The sequence below is a fragment of the Mya arenaria genome, chromosome 5 (genome assembly GCF_026914265.1).
Source record: "Mya arenaria isolate MELC-2E11 chromosome 5, ASM2691426v1".
NCBI classification, from domain to species: domain Eukaryota; kingdom Metazoa; phylum Mollusca; class Bivalvia; order Myida; family Myidae; genus Mya; species Mya arenaria.
In genome coordinates this window covers 23,750,916-23,766,296 of record NC_069126.1, presented here as the reverse complement: position 1 = coordinate 23,766,296, position 15,381 = coordinate 23,750,916, and the positions used below count along the sequence as shown (strand labels likewise).

General features: G+C 35.6%; 1 protein-coding gene across 1 annotated transcript in view; it reads right to left on the bottom strand.

The window, feature by feature from the left end:
* Positions 1-10,599, bottom strand: part of LOC128235561 (proton-associated sugar transporter A-like) — a 45,978-nt gene extending 35,379 nt beyond the window's left edge. The window contains exon 1 of the mRNA XM_052950374.1: positions 10,567-10,599. The gene's annotated coding sequence lies outside the window, so the exon portion shown is untranslated. The remainder of the gene's footprint in view (positions 1-10,566) is intronic.
* Positions 10,600-15,381: the final 4,782 nt, after the last annotated feature.

The following is a 15,381-nucleotide window of genomic DNA, read 5'->3' as shown; positions in this document are numbered from 1 at the left end:
CGGTTAACAATTATAAATGATGTTTGAATGGCATTCATTGACAATAAGCATAATATAGAAATTCAGATTATTTAAAAAGATCACTGATGTTTGCTAAAATAAATTTCAGTATAAAAGAAATTGTTCATTTCAGGTGTTTACTGAAAGTAGGTTTATAAAAAAGACTCATTTCAATAAATCGCTGTTTGTTTGCAGTCTGAGCACTCGTAAGTCGAGTTGGACATTCAGTGAGATCTTACTTTAATTTCACTTACAATACAAAAGCGGTTACCCCTAACATAAACATTGGCGATATTTTTATCGTTGTATTATGTCTTTTGTCTTGTAACATTACTTCTCTGGTTTGTTCTTTATTTTGCCTTGTTCCTAGTTTCATTAGTAATGACCATGTTAAGGCTACTTGAACCTTTCCTGTAGTTTCTCAGGTTTTAGATAAACATTCTTGCTTGAATCTGGAGAGCTGGGTCGTTCGTCACAATGAAACACTGTTTAGTGTGGTCCTCAACTGTCGTTTGGGACAGTGTTGTGAAATAAACAGTGAATGACAAATTACATTTAATGTAGTGTGACATGGGCCCACTTCTGGTCTTATTATCTGTCCCCTTAACATGAAATTAGATTGTATCCTGTCGTCTCATTGGATCTTGTATACTAATGAGAGAATAATTGAGAGTTAAAGATTCTTGTACCTTAGAGATTCGGAAAATAATGAGGATTCGAGATATTTCTTCTTGCAGGGAGGGTGTTTCAATAAGTGTCTTTTGCATTTAATGATGTACGAAAGAAGGTTTTGAACGAATCTTTAAAGACTTGATAATATATCTATCATACCAAGTTAATACTTATAATGAATCTTTACTAGGCTTCAATATTTGAAGTAGGCTATGAGCTATACATTGGACATACAGTGTAAGAATTTAAGACATTATTTATTTTGTTTTTTTTGAGAGGTTGCAATTGATATATGCTCTACGGCAGCTTACTGAGATTTCTCAGAGATTAAAAAAGGATACTTTACAGTTGCAAATAATGAACATATCACCTTGAAATATTTCACTGCTTTGAAATTGTAGCGAGCCCTAACAACAACAGCACTACTCTGGGAAACAATTTCAATGACGTCAATTAGAAAATAACGTTACACTCGTTTTTTTTGATAAACTACAAATAACTCTCACTTCATATCCTTTATATCCATATTTTCAATTTGTTGCTAGCAATTCGTAACAATTCGTAACAAATTTCAAAGCTACAAAAGGTGCCGAAATATCTCTAATATTTTCTATCTGTTAAAAGTAATTTAATATGGATCTTTTTGCAAAACTATATTGTCAATTTATACAGGGACACAATATAACTTGATGCAAAAGAAAGTTCAATGAATTAGTATGTTTAACTCAATTGATTAAAATGAGTAAATAAAAAAAACCCATATGATTTGTGTACAGATAAAAAGTATTAGCCTTTAAAAAACATTCAAGCAATATGTGGCCATAAATTCTCCAGCTAAAAATGCGCCAAATATAGTTCACATTTTTTTTAGTCTTTGATAATGCATTACGATCATACGTTTCTTAATTGCATCTATAAAAAGCAAAACTACTTTGTCTCACTTAAAAAACCTTATCGCCTTAACCACTCAAATTGCTCCCTAAACGGATGTCTACGTAACAAAAATAAAAAAATAAAAGATTAATAAAATTTCCATTCGTCCAATGTCATATATATGAGTTAGTACTGAAATATTATTTTAAGAAAAAAACAACAACTTACGTAAATTCAGTTTGTTTGCATTCCCACAATATTCAAAGTCCAAGTGACAACATTGACAAAGACGGAGAACTGTGAGTCTGTTCTAGCGAGGTTTGCATGCGGAAGGAAGCAGTGAGCGCTCTGAGATTCTTTATCGGCTTTTAAACATCCTTGGTCACACACGGAATGTGAACTATTCAACTGGTAGATCTCAATATTTATTCATTAATGAGGAATAAAACTGTAATTTGAGTTATTTTACATTCAGTTAAGAAACAGTATTTAATAGATATTTTCTTAATATTTTTATTTGTTTTATATTTCATCACGATATCATTAAAAATGTAACGTTTTGATTAGGTAAATGAATACAACTTGCAAACAATAAACTAGAGTAAAGCAAATCATATCAGATAAACTAGCTGAAGTATTCTTAACAATCATATACAGAACGAATGAGTCCCACCGAAACAACAGCGACATCTCCGCAATATTGTTTAAAACGAATTGTTTTGTATAAAACAGGTTACAAGAAGGACGATTCTGATATTGATAAATGTGTAATAAAATGTTTGAGGACATATCTGAGAAACTGACGCATACATACAATATTGTAAGCCTTTGAAGAAACAGCTATATAGTACATTATATGATATAACAGATTTTGAAGAACACAAATATTGCAACATTAATTCTAGATATATAACGTAGCAATTATGCAACACAAGGGTCAAGCAACAAAGCACAAATAGAGTTATAACATACAACTAAAAACACACGTGTATAATATGGTTAGCACAAAGACAAAATCAAATCTTTGCCTTCCATAGAGAAACTTCTTATATCAAAATCTACTGCGAAATACCTAATTTTCATAAAATCCAGGCGTTTTACTTAATACGAGCGACGTTGACAGATTAGTTTTCTCCGACAATGATCCAATTTTGTCGCCATCATTTAATTGGACGTTGAGCTTTGAGAGAAATTGATGATAGTATGAGGGGTTTTGTGAAGAGATTTCACTTAAAAATGAATCAGCCGACCCTTGAATGTAATAAATAACCTATTTTTTCTGGGATATCTTTCTCATCGAGTTTTCAAGCTTTCTTGAGCATTCGAGAGACTACAGAAAGGTTTCAATACGTGTGGGCGATCATGGATGGATGCATTAAGCTTTCAAACCAGTTCGTTAGATATAGTCTGCATTGATAAATAGCAATAGGTATCTGACTGTGTTCTTTAAAGGAAATTAAACCTTGTGTAGTACTTTGCCACGCACCACTCTGCCAAATTTAATTGCTAAGTACCTTGCAGCACACACGTTTCAATGCACATAAATAATTTAGTGGTAAATGGGTGTGGTTTTCTGTTTAAATCAAACGATTTCAACGATTAAAAACTAAAACGTATTCCTTATTTACCTTAACTAATTTCCGACAAAATATAATTTCGAACACTAATTGCACTTTCTGTTTACGCTCAAGTCTCTGCAAATATATCCTTCGAAGGGAGTCTGATTTAGACATTCAAAATGCATCCAACGGATACAATCTCCATTGTTCCATTCAGTCCTAAATGGGTTCTATTCATAAGTGTGTTGTGCCAGTGGTTAGCTCCTGTGCGCTTGCTTTGTCATAATTAGAACATATTGTGCAAAATAGTCATGATTAAGAATGTCCGAGCGAGATCTTTCTTAGTCATTCATATTGTACAAAATACTATCTTTCTGACATGTCACGCGTTTCTTGCACGCGGGGAACCAACTAACGACGTAAAGCCTGTTTAGTTGTAAATCTGCAAATCGTGTTCAAAATTGGAGGTCGACAGGCGATTTCATTGGCTGGGAATGAAGGTTATAATCTGAATGATTCATTTAACACAAAAAGATGAGTGAGTTTATCATTACTCCAATTCGGGCAAGGCCAATTCGGATAGTGCACCGATAAGATTGTTAGTCATATTAGGTTTTTGGTGCATAGAGCACAGACAGAACCCCTGTTGTAGCTATATGTACTATGGTTCTTTTACGTGCACAAGTGTATTACACTGTCCCACGGGTCCCCCACTTAACGTCTCTCCCGAAAGACGATAAGTATTTCCTCAGTCGAGCCTCGGGGAAATGAGCCAGCGACCCCTGGATTGACAGTTAAGTTTGTTAACATCGACCGTCAAATGCAGAGATGTGTATAATTTAAAATTATTAATTTGCCTCGTGCTGCTATAAATGATTAGGATATTTCAACAAAATATATGACAATATGTCGTTAATTGTTAGATGGTTCAAAATGCTTCTCATAAGCATCTCTTACTTGAGGTTCTAAACCAAAAAGGGCAACTTCATTAGTGAATATTTACATTTTATGTGCTTTAAGCATAGTTTCAGATCAAATTTCTCATCAAAGAAGTACCAAGTCTAAATATTGTTAGATCGTGTGCCACCTTAACGACAACATCCCTCAACATGCACTCAGTACAAAGGTCATCGTGCGGCTGGAATGCCTAAAAACGATAATAAATGAGGACAAACTGACTGTGCATAAGAGGAAAAAAGCATTATCGTTTGTGCGTCACAGACATAGGATGACTTTGCTACAAAACTAACTATAGTAAGATATTTTTTCCTTATGTGTCTGGCTTTTAATCAACTTTATAATCGTGGTGACACTTCATTAGTTGCTCTAAACCTATGTTTTAAAATACGTTATGATCGACAGTAAATTACTATAATTGCTGTAAATGACATAATTCAGTATTTTGTTTCCGATTCATGAAGGCTCGTGTTATGTCTGTTGCTATGTAAGAGCTTTTGATGCTTGTTTGTCACGATGATTGAATGTATGTTGACTTGTTTGACGATTTGTTTCATTGTAATTTATATACTTTGTCACAGTTAAAAATCATTTGTGAACATTAAACAGATCTACCTTTACGTTCGTGCATTAATTATATACCTATATTACCGTCCGTGTAGAGACGAGCGGACGGACGGTCTGATATTTTTTGTATGCGTGTACAGTATCTAACATATAGTTGTCTATATACTAGCAAGTGTGAAGAATATATCTGAAAGAAAAAGGAAATAATAACCCCTTAATTAGTTTATAAAGTTACGTATATCGCCAAATTTGGCGATTTAGACTGCTCTGTTGATGATTTTACTCGGAATTCAGGCGAAATAACAATAATTATTTCAATTTTACATTACATGTACTTTTTGCATTAAATAGCGCGCTTTTTCATATTATTGACCAAATACAGACGTACGAACGGCCTGACAAAAATTAAGTATTTAAACCAGAGCGTAATATAAGGGTTTGCCTAGATTTAAATCAAAGTGTTGCTCAAAATATATTTAAATAAAACCGACATCTTTAAGTTGGCAATACGTCCATCGCCTTCATCTGGCTGTATGCACACGGTTATGTTTACGCCCGTGTTGAAATACTCTTGAATAATTGTACTGTCAATGCTTGAATAGGTGTTACATCACATTTGACAATTAAAAAAAAAAAAAATTAAAAATAAGCATTATTAAAACGCACGCCATTTTTATGCTTAATACGGGCATGTGCATTATTTGAAGTTGAATTTTAACAGTACATTTGCAATTAAATATAATTTATCATTAGAATGAAAACGCATCTTAATCAGACTCTATTTTTAAATGGGATGTAAATAGGATGGATATTTCTTTAACAAATATTGCATTATGTGAAGATAAAAACTGATGCTAATGTTAATCATTTAGATATTTGACATGCATATTTCTATGAACATTTTTAGCATGAATTTGATACAGGTTTGTTTAGTACTGACAGATTTGTCAGTAGGGCCACAGTCTATGAGACACTCACTGTACATAACGGAATTTTATATAGAGTCAAAATACATAAGACTCTCCCTGACCTTGCCAAGTGTTAAGGAGAGCCACAGTCTTTGAACCACTACCTGCAGCAACTAAGTTTTTCAGGAGGGCCACAGTCTATGAGACATTACCTGTAGCTACAAAGTTTTCAGGAGGGCCACAGTCTATGAGAAGCTACCTGCAGTTGCCAGTTTTTTCAGGAGGGTCACAGTCTATGAGACATTACCTATAGCTACAACGTTTTCAGAAAGGCCACAGTCTATGAGACACTACCAGCAGCTGCCAAGGTTTTCAGAAGGGCAACAGTTTATTAGACACTACCAGCAGCTGCCAAGGTTTTCAGAAGGGCAACAGTTTATTAGACACTACCTGCAGCTCTCACGTTTTCCGGAGGGCCCCAGTCTATGAGACATTCCCTGCAGCTCTCACGTTTTCCGGAGGGCCACAGTCTATGAGACATTCCCTGCAGCTCTCACGTTTTCCGGAGGGCCACAGTCTGAGACACTGTCTGCATCTCCCAAGGTTTCCAGAAGGGCCACAGTCAATGAGACACTACCTGCAGCTACCTAGTTTTTAGGAGGGCCATAGTCTGTGAGACAATACCAGTAGCTACCAAGTTTTCAGGAGGGATAGAGTATATGAGACACTACCTGTAACTAAAAAAGGTTTTCAGGAGGGCAACAGTCTATGAGACATTGTCTGTAGCTACCAAGTCTTCCGGAAGGCCAAAACATGCGACACTACCAGTAGCTACCAAGTTTGCAGGAGGGATAGAGTCAAAGAGATACTACCTGTAGCTAAAAAGGTTTTCAGGAGGGCCACATTCTATGACTCGCTCCCTGTTCTTACCAAGTTTTCAGGAGGGTCAAAATCTATGCGACACTACCAGTAGCTACCAAGTTTTCAGGAGGGATAGAGTCTATGAGATACTACCTGTAACTAAAAAGGTTTTCAGGAGGGCCACATTCTATGACTCGCTCCCTGTTCTTACCAAGTTTTCAGGAGGGTCATAGTCTATGAGACACTAATTGTATCTACCCAAGTAGGGCCCAACCTTTTCAAAGACTTTATGTATTTTAACAGTTCGCAAAATGAACGAGGATCAGTCGTATCTTGCATACACGTATTTCTTTCTTAGTCCTATGCACAATCTTAGAACTCTTGGAATAATTCACATAAAATATAATTAAAATGACTCGATCAAGTTAAACATAATAAAATATAAAATATGCTGAGGCACACAGTACACTTTCACGTACATTACTTTAAAATGCAAAACAAGTATTTAAAAGTTTCTTCTTATCAATATTCCCTGATGACATACCATTATTCAAAATAACTAGACTTTTTAACGACGTTCGCTGGTAATAGTTTTATAAATCAGGTAAATTTTAATTTTAATATAAAGGCTAAACACAGGAATATGTTTTTAAACAGTCTCATTGTGGTCGTATCATTATACAAACTAGGAGGGCAAAAGAAAAAAATAATTAAATTCTGCCGCACACACAGTAATGGTTGAAAATAACGAAGGTTTTTGGAACGTAATTTGCATTTTAAGTTCACTAGTAATAGTTGCATACGTCAGGTAAATCGGAATCTTTGTCTAAATAACTAGTATATGCTTAAGATATGACATGAGCGGTCAAAACGTATCAAGGAAACCTATGCAATACAAAACTAAAGATTTGCATTTGCAGTTATAGAGTACAATACTGGCCGATAATGTTATCATATATCTTAGTTATAAAAATTCCGACAAGTGTTTATTCATCAATCATATCATTTCCCTTTAAGTATTGCCATTCTCAGACACAGTATCTGTCATATCGGACTGCTAAGCATACGATCATAGAAAGAATATAAATGCGGCTGAGATATGTTTTTTAACTATACTCATTGTCTTGGACACAAGCCAGAGACAAGTAATGTTACCATTTCTAATAAATAGGTGGCTAGAAATTGAAAAATTGAAAGAGGGATAAATTTGTGTGAGCGTCATGATTCTGTACAAATCAAGATTAATGCGTCTTTTGGGTGAATTAAATAAATAGGAACACTTGTGACTTCACATATAGTATAAACCAAAGAAGAGGAAACGTTCATACGGCTTTCTCTACGGGGTACGACGCCGTTTTGACTAAATGTAGCTTATATGTCAAAAGTTTGCTCGGACATTTATTGCGCATTTTTCGGTATATCATTACTTGAAAAAAACAATCGCACACTTTCGATTTCAGCTTTCGTCGGCGATAGAAATATATGTAACTGTAGACAAGAAATAGCAAAACTTTATTCAATAAAATAATTCAAAATCTTATCACTGCTTAAAACTCGGCAAAAGACCAGTTATTTGAACGTCACATGAACTCATCTAAAAGTTCTAGATGGACTAGAGCTGCTGTCGCTGTTAAAATCTGAAGGTCGCGGAAATAGATTTGGCTTTGTTTATGCTAATTGTCTAGTATAGTGGTTTTCAACGTATGTATTTGAAGTCTAATGCGACGAAAATTCTGTCTAGAACAAAAATGAATATTACGATTTTCGTTCATAACTCTTCCCACCCCTCCCAAAAATAAAGCAAAATGTACATGAAACGCTCCGCTAAGGGATATGGTGACTTTTAAACTAAATACTGCTTATATGTCGTTATGTTGTGTTTAAAGTCTGCTCGGACATTCGTTGAACATTTTCCGTATATCATTACTTTAAAACAAATCGTACGGTTCTTACTTTCGTCGGTTAGGTAATATATGTAACTGTTAGCAAGAAAACGCCAAAAATCATTTAATGAATATTTACCATTGCTTAAAATTTGGCGAAAGACAAGTTATATTAACCTAGCATCTATTAAAGACCTGATGTCCAAACCGGGTGACAATTTTATATTACTTTTCACACTACTCAACTCTGTTATAACTGCTACATCGGCTAGAGCTGCTGCCGCTGTTTAAGTGACACTCTTATTCAAAATCAACACATACATATTTATATCAAACATAAATTTTGAGTGTTAAATATTCAACTACTTACTAATAGATGCATTTATGGAAAAAATTAATTACTGATTATTAATGTAACCGTGTATTTGATAGCTTAAATAGCAACAATATTAAATGATTTGTTAATGCTAAAAGATTTACAGTGACCATTTATCGTCACATAAGGTAGAAATACCGTGTTTTCTGCACCTTTCTTTCATATTTAAACTCGGTATACTTCATAAGAACCATCGTTTTCGACTTTTATTCATCCTTTTTGGTTATTTAAAAAAATGTTTTAATTGTGATAAGTGAAAGTAAGAGTGGATCTTTAGATTGGAATGTCGTGTAAAAGACATGGCTTAATTTACACGAAAGTCTCAGAAGCTGTTGTATAAATGTGTATTTGAAGTCCTAGGGGACATTTATAGGTGTGTTTTCCTAATGACATACCGTAACGGAAATTCTATTTTTTCATCTGTGACGTTTTGTCAGTTTAATTTCTTTCTTTTTTTAAAACAATAGGTGAATGTTCATTAATTTAAAATATAAAACGTTCATATGACGTGGTATGGTACGGTATACATAAAATACGGGTTACTTGGCAAAGTTTAGTGTTTTAAGTGTGCCTGTTATTTGTAGAAAGTAAACATCGCGCGATCTTAACTGCTTACATTACTGCTTCTGTTTAGTAATGCAGCTTAGTGTGGTCCTCAAATGCTCGTTTGGGACAGTGTTGTGATATTAATAGAGAATGACAAAATACATTGAATGTGACGTGAATTGGGCCCACTGCTGGTCTCATTAACTGTCCCCTGAACGTGTTATTAGATTAGATTATGTCGGCTCATTGGATCGTGTATACTAATGGGAGAATAAATGAGTGTTAAAGATTCTTGTACCTCTTGTAGAGATTCGGAAGATAATGAGGATTCGAGATATTCTTTCTGGCAGGAAGCATGTTTGAATAAGTTTGAATAAGTGTCATTTGCATTTAATGATGTACGAAAATAGGTTTTTAAATGAGTTTTTCACTCCTTGTTAACATAACTAATACAACAAGTAAATTATTATAAGGAATTTTTACTAGGCTTCCAGATCTGAAGTAGGTCATTAGCCATAGATTGGACGTACAGTGTAAGATTATACATATATTTTTTTTCTTGTTTTATTGGAGATTGCAATTAGATAAATGCTTCACGGTAGCTTTTAGAGATGTATTAGTGATTTAAAAAAAATATTTCACAGTTTCCAACACTGAAAACTTTCACTGTTTTGAAATTTTAGCGAGTCCTCACGCCACAACAACAGCACTATTCTGGAGAACAATTTCAACGACGTCAATTCCTAAATAACGTTCGGCTTGCATATAATTTTCCGCTGTGTTTTTAAGATAAACTACAAATAACTCTCACTTCATATCCGTTATGTCCATATTTTCGATTTATTGCTACGTTAACACAAATTTCAAAGTTACAAAAGGTGCCGAAATATCTCTCATATTTTTTATCTATTAAAAGTAATACGTTTTATTTCACGGTGAACCTATTAAGTGTAAAACTATAATGTCATCTTTTAAAGGGACAAACTATAGGTTGGTGCAAAAAGAAAATTACAATGCATTTTAATGTTCAACTCATTTGACTTTAATGATCAAAACAAAAACAACATATGATTTGTGTACAGATAAGATTGTATGCCTTTCTAAAAAATAGAGGCTACCTGGCCATAAATTTCCCAAGTTGAAAAAAACACCAAATAGGTCTAATATTTTGTATCTGTCTTAAAAATGCATTAAAATAAATACGTTTTTTTTTCCATCAATCAGGTGTAATATTATATTTTCATAATTTAAAACCTCTTCGCCTTCGCCCCTCAAATTGCTACCTGTAAGTAGTCTGATACAATAATAAAAAGAAACAAGTTGAAAATCAGTTAGTTCTGCCAAAAAATAGAAGAAGAACTTACGTCAGTTTGTTTGCATTCCCACGATATTCAAAGTCCAAGTAAAAACATTGACAAAGACGGAGTATCGTGAGCCTATTCTTAATATAGCGAGGTTTGCATGCGGAAGGAAGCAGCGCGCGCTCTGAGATTCTTTACCGGCTTTTAAATAGACTTGGTCACAAACGGAATGTGAACTATTAATCTGGTTAAATTCAATAGTTATTTATAGATGAAAGATGAAACTGAAATTTGAGTTACATTACATTTAGTGAAGAAATAGTATTTAATAGGTACTTTCTTCGATAGTTTCAACATTTTTTTATATTTCATCAACATTGCATTAAAAAATTATGTAACGTATCGTTCAGGATAATGAAAACAATAAAAAAAATAAAAAAAAATAAAAAAGCAAAAATATTAAGATATACTAGCTTCTAGTGTAGTCAACGACCATATACAGGACGAATGAGTCCCACCGGAGAAACAGCGCCAGCTCCGCAGTATTGCTTTAAACGAACTGTTTTGTATAAAATCAGTGACAAGAAGGACGATTCTGATATTAATATATGTTTCATAAAATGTTTAAGGACATTTCTTGGAAACTAACGCACTCATATATTCTGGCAGGCTTTGAAGAAACAGCAATCGATACTAAATAGCAATATAGTCTTAAATTGTCCCTATCAAACAAAATCTGGGCATGTCCTTAAGATTTAACTCGTTTACATGCTAAGGACTCTTTGATGTGCTGATGCAGAAATGATTTATTCAGGAAATATTTATCGCGAAATTGAACATCAAAGTTAGCTTACAGTATTTTGCTCGTAAAGTATATCTGTTTTAGTATTGGTGTAATATGTAGTTAGGAAGATAGTATCGTATTGTGTCATACTGTGTATGATATAACATACTGTGAAAAACAGAGCAATTAAGCAACATTCATTCAAGATATAAAGTGTAGTAATTAAGCAACACAAAAGTATATAAACACAAGGCCCTGATTTCTCGAAACTTCTTAAGTCCCTTATAACAGGATTAAGCTAAGCTCACTATTTTTGGTTTTCAATAAATTGCGTAATCTTAACTTCTTTAAGAGGTTTTGTATTTTAGATAGGAATTATCATCATGATTATCAGAATAAACATGTTTTTCATTTATCAAAATTCTATTTAAGTATGTAATTTGGCTAATGGAAATAAGCTACTTAAGCCTGTTAAGCTTAAGAAGTTTCGAGAAATTGGGGCCTGAAGATCAAATATAGATATAATATACAACTAAAATGATACGTGTGTTTGATTAGCATGAGGTTAAAACCAAAATTTTTGCATTCGATGGACACATGTCATTTGTCAAAATCTAATACGAAATATATTTTTTCCATTTTTGCTTCATACGAACGACATTGACGAATCATTTAATTTTCTCCGACAATGATCCAATATTGTGGCCTTCGTTTAATATCTAGAACTAATGTTGTAACAGCTGTATTTACAATCTGTTATATCACATGTAAATCATAACATCAATATGTCATTAATATGAAATTCATTTCAATAATGTTTACACTGAATTGTATTTTATATAGCGTAGCAATTATGCAACAAATATATATCAACAAACAAAGCTTAAATATAGTTGTAGTATACAACTAAAATGAAACGTGTGTAATATGATTTGCACGAGGAAAAACCAAAACCTTTGCCTTTCATAGAGAAACTTCATCTCTCACAATCGACTGCAACATATCGTATTTTCATAAGATCCTGGCGCTTCTCTAAATACGAGTGACGTTGATGAATTAATTAGTTTTCTTCGACAATGATCCAATTTTGTCGCCTTCATTTAATTGGACGTTGGGCTTTGAGAGAAATTGATGATAGAATAAGGGATTTTGTGAAGAGATTTCACTTAAAAATGAATCACTCGACCCTTGAATGTAATAAATAAGCTATTTTTCTGGGATATCTTTCTCATCAAGTTTCCGAGCTTTCCCGTGCATTCGAGAGACTACAAAAAAGGATTCAATACGTCTGGTCGACAACTTAAAATAGTGTATAAGCTGCGTCATGATGGATGCAAAGACGCCCTTAGACCAGTTCATGAGATGTGGTCTGCATTGCTAAATAACAATAAGCACTTGACTGTGTTCTGCAATAGAAATTAAACGTAGTACGTGTATAGTATATGGCTACGCCCCACTCTGCCAAATCTAATTGATTAGAACCTTGCATCTGACACGTTTTAATGCATATAAATAACTTTTTGTTTCCGATATATGAAGGCTCGTATTATGTCTATTGCAATAAAAGGAATTTTGATGCTTGATTGTCACGATGACTGATTGTATGTTGAATTGTTTGACGATTTGTTTAATGTAATTTATATACATTGTCATAGTTGAAATCATTTGTGAACATTAAAAGATCTACCTTAATGTTCGTGCATTAATTAAATACCTGTATTAGCGTCCGTGTAGAGACTGACGGACGAGGGCTTAGTCTGATATTTTTTATATGCTTGTACAGTATCTAAAATATAGTTGTCTATATACTAGCAAGTGTGAAGAATATATCTTAAAGGAAAGGAAACTAAAATAACCACTTAATCAGTTCATATAGTTACGTATATCGCCGAATTTGGCGATGGGTTCGTTGGACTGAATTCAGGAAATCGCGTTTATAGTACGCGTACAGGTTTCAAGTTTTCAGCAGGGCCACATTATATGACACACTCTCTGTTCTTACCACGTTTCCAGAAGAGTCGAAGTCTATGAGACACTACCTGTAGCTACCAAGTTTTCAGGAGGACCACAGTCTATGACAGACTCCCTGTTCTAGGTTTGTTTTCAGGAGGCTCACAGTCTATGAGCCATTACCTGTACTAGATGCGTTCACAGGAGGGTCGTAAGTTTTGATACACTACCTTTAGCAATCAAGTTTTCAGGAGGGCCACAGTCTATGAGACACTAACTGTACTAAGTGCGTTTGCAGGAGGGCCACAATCTATAAGACACTACCTGTTCTTACCACGTTTCCAGAAGAGTCACAGTCTATAAGACACTACCTGTACTAAGGGCGTTTTCAGGAGGACCACCGTCTATGAGCCATTACTTGTTCTTACCACGTTTCCAGAAGAGTCACAGTCTATGTAACACTACCTGTACTAAGTGCGTTTTCAGGAGGACCACAGTCTATAAGGCACTACCTGCAGTAACCAAGTTTTCAGAAGGGCCACATTATATGACACACTCCCTGTTCTAGGTTCGTTTTCAGGAGGCTCATAGTCTATGAGCCATTACCTGTACTAGGTGCGTTGACAGGAGGGTCGTAGGCTGTGATACACTGCCTTTAGCTATCAAGTTTTCTGGAGGGACACAGTCTAAGAGACACTCACTGTACTAAGTGCGTTTTCAGGAGGACCACAGTCTATGAGGCACTACCTGTACTAAGTGCGTCTTCAGGGGGGGGGGGGGGGTCACAGTCTATGAGGCACTACCTGTACTTAGTGCGTCTTCAGAAGGGTCACAGTCTATGAGGCACTTACTGTATTTAATGCGTGTTCAGGAAGGTCAGAGTCTATGAGGCACTACCTGTACTAAGTGCGTTCTCAGGAGGACCACAGTCTATGAGGCACTACCTGTACTTAGTGCGTCTTCAGGAGTGTCACAGTCTATGATGCACTACCTGTATTTAGAGCGTGTTCAGGAAGGTCACAGTCTAAGAGACACTACATGTTCTAAGTGCGTTTTCAGGAGGATCACAGTCTATGAGGCACTACCTGTACTAAGTGCGTCTTCAGAGGGGTCACAGTCTATGAGGCACTACCTGTACTAAGTGCGTTTTTAGGGGGACCACAGTCTATGAGGCACAACCTGTACTAAGTGCGTCTTCAGGGGGGTCATAGTCTAAGAGGAACTACCTGTACTTAGAGATTTTCAGAGGGACCACAGTCTATGAGGCACTACCTGTACTAAGTCCGTCTTCAGGTGGTCACAGTCTATTAGGCACTACCTGTACTACTTGCGTCTTCAGGGGGGGGGGGGTCACTATCTATGAAGCACTACCTGTACTAAGTGCGTATTCAGGAGGGCCACAGTCTTTGAGGCACTACCTGTTCTAAGTGCGTCTTCAGGGGGGTCAAAGTCTATGAGACACTAACTGTACTTAGTGCGTGTTCAGGAAGGTCACAGTCTAAGAGACACTACCTGTACTAAGTGCGTTTTCAGGAGGGCCAGAGTCTATTAGACACTAACTGTACTTAGTGCGTCTTCAGGAGGGCCACATTCTATTAGGCACTAACTCTACTTAGTGCGTTTTCAGGAAGGGCAATGTCTATTAGGCACTACCTGTGCTAAGTGGGTTTTCAGGGGGACCACTGTCTATGAGGCACTACCTGTACTCAGTGCGTCTTCAGGGAGACCACAGTCTATGAGGCACTACCTGTACTAAGTGCGTTTTCAGGGGGACCACAGTCTATGAGTCACTACCTGTACTAAGTGGGTCTTCAAGGAGGTCACAGTCTATGAGTCACTAACTGTACTAAGTGCTTCTTCAGGGGGGTCACAGTCTATGAGGCACTACCTGTACTAAGTGCGTTTTCAGGGGGACCACAGTCATTACCTGTACTAAGTGCTTCTTCAGGGGGGTCACAGTCTATGAGGCACTACCTGTACTAAGTGCGTTTTCAAGGGGACCACAGTCTATGAGGCACTACCTGTACTAAGTGCGTTTTCATGGGGACCACAGTCTATGATGCACTACCTGTACTAAGTGCGGCTTCAGGGGGGGGGGTCACAGTCTATGAGGCACTACCTGTACTAAGTGCTTATTCAGGGGG